Source organism: Piliocolobus tephrosceles, unplaced genomic scaffold (assembly GCF_002776525.5).
Source record: "Piliocolobus tephrosceles isolate RC106 unplaced genomic scaffold, ASM277652v3 unscaffolded_1120, whole genome shotgun sequence".
Taxonomy (NCBI): domain Eukaryota; kingdom Metazoa; phylum Chordata; class Mammalia; order Primates; family Cercopithecidae; genus Piliocolobus; species Piliocolobus tephrosceles.
In genome coordinates, this window is record NW_022292311.1 from 1 (window position 1) to 2,372 (window position 2,372).

Here is a 2,372-nt window from a genome sequence, read left to right on the forward strand (position 1 = left end):
TATATACACATACATATATTTTCAAAGTATTACATTAAGCAAATAGTAGAGCTGATTTCATATAACAAGAGTTATTGGATGTATATGGGCAAAAGTTAATGCACATGGGCAAATAAATTGATGAACTTACAGACTCATTTATTTGACATATATTTATTGAGTGGTCTCTATTGAATGCTGAGTATCTTCCAGGAGCCTAAAATTCAGCAGTGAACATAACAGGCTCAAATCCTTGTACTCAAGGAGCAAATATTTTAATTGAGGGAGAAGAAAATAAAGTTAATAAGCAAAATATTCAACATACTAGTTGATAGGAAGTTCTGTGGTGAAAAATAAAGTGAGAGGAAAAGAATGAGAGGAACCTCTAAAAGTAACTGAAGGTTTACATGAAGAAAGCCCATGACCTAGAAGTTGCCCAGGCCTTGGCCCAGAATGAGAGGAAGCGCCATGAGCTCAACAGGCAGGTCACAGTCCAGCGGAAGGAGAAGGATTTCCAGGGCATGTCGGAGTACCACAAAGAGGGAGAGGCCCTCCTCATCCGGAACCTGGTGACAGACTTGAAGCCCAAGATACCATAGGGAGCAGTGCCCTGTCTCCCTGCCTACATCCTCTACATGTGCATCTGACACGCGGACTACACCAACGACGATCCCAAGGTGCACTCCCTGGTGACCTCCACCATCGATGGCATTAAGAAAGTCCTGAAGAAGCACAAAGATGACTTTGAGATGACGTCATTCTTGTTATCCAACACCTGCCGCCTTCTTCACCGTCTGAAGCAGTACGGCAGGGATGAGGGCTTCATGACTCAGAAAACTGCAAAGCAGAATAAACACTGCCTTAAGAACTTCGACCTCGCCGAACACCGTCAGGTGCTGAGTGACCTTTCCATTCAGATCTACCAGGAGCTCACTAAAATTGCCTAGGGTGTGTTGCAGCCGATGAGTTTCTGCCATGTTGGAAAATGAGAGCATTCAGGGTCTATCTGGTGTGACGCCCACTGGCTATCGGAAGCTCTCCTCCAGCATGGCAGGTGGGGATAACTCATACCACCTGGAAGCTATCATCTGCCAGATGAATGCCTTTCATACAGTCTTGTGTGACCAGGGCTTGGACCCTGCGATCATCCTGCAGGTGTTCAAACAGCTCTTCTACATGATCAGCGCAGTGACTCTAAACAACCCACTCCTGTGGAAGGACCTCTGCTCTTGGAGCACAGGCGTGCAACTCAGGTACAATATAAGTCAGCTTGGGGACTGGCTTCAGGGAAGAAACCTTCACCAGAGTGGAGTAGTTCAGACCGTGGAATCTCTGATCCAAGCAGCCCAGCACCTGCAATTAAAGAAGAAAACCCAGGAGGATGCAGAGGCCATCTGCTCCCTGTGTACCTCCCTCAGCACCCAGCAGATTATCAAAATGTTAAACCTTTATCCTCCCCTGAATGAATTTGAAGAATGGGTAAGAGTGGCCTTTATATGAATGATCCAGGCACACCTACAAGAGTGGAATGACCCTCAGCAACTATTAGATGCCAAGCACATGTTTCCTGTTTTGTTTCCATTTAATCCATCTTCTCTAACCATGGACTCAATGCCAACGTGTCTCAATCTGGAGTTCCTCAATAGAGTCTGAAGATGCATCTTTCCAGCATCAGTCTGATTCCCAATATGAGCAAGAAGGAAGGATATACACAAAAGTAAATTCAAGAATCTGTTCAGTCTGGTAAAAGTAGATCAAATCAGGGATTGACAGCTGTGGAGGGTGCTGAACTATACAGAATTAGACACAACTATGTCATTATTTTCTGTACCTACTGCTTAGAACAGAGACATTTGAAATATGGAGGATTTTAAGTTTGATTTCAGTCCAACAAATATACATAATAATTATAGACACGAAGCCATCCCTATAGCCATATAAAAGGTGCCAATTCTATAAAATGAAGCTGCCTAGTTTTAATCTTTGCATATAACTGGAAAATGTCCAAATTAAAATACTAACTATATATAAGTCACATAAATTTCCTTTGAAGGGTTTTTAACAAATAATAGTACTAATAACCATGATAATGGCATATACTGACATTTCCCAAAGTTTGCAAACCATAGGTGTGGTTGAGTTTGTGGTGAGATGTGTTAAGAACAAAAATACAGGGATGAGACTTCTGAGAAATGTCCCCAAAATATTTTTTAATAACTGATTATACAAAGACAGTGGTGTAACTGACCTCCAAACCCGACATTTAGAGTACTGGTTTCTGAAGCAAAATTAGAAGTGCCAGTCCTCAGTGTCCTCAAACGCTTTTGTGTAATCTTGGTTTAATGGAAGAGATGATTAAAATGCTGCTATCTGAAACTCCAAGTGAGAAAGAT

The 2,372-nt window shown here is 42.2% G+C and overlaps 1 pseudogene; it reads left to right on the forward strand.

Moving 5' to 3' along the window:
• Nucleotides 1-143: 143 nt before the first annotated feature.
• Nucleotides 144-1,632, forward strand: LOC111530475 (annotated as a pseudogene).
• The last annotated feature ends 740 nt before the right edge of the window (nucleotides 1,633-2,372 follow it).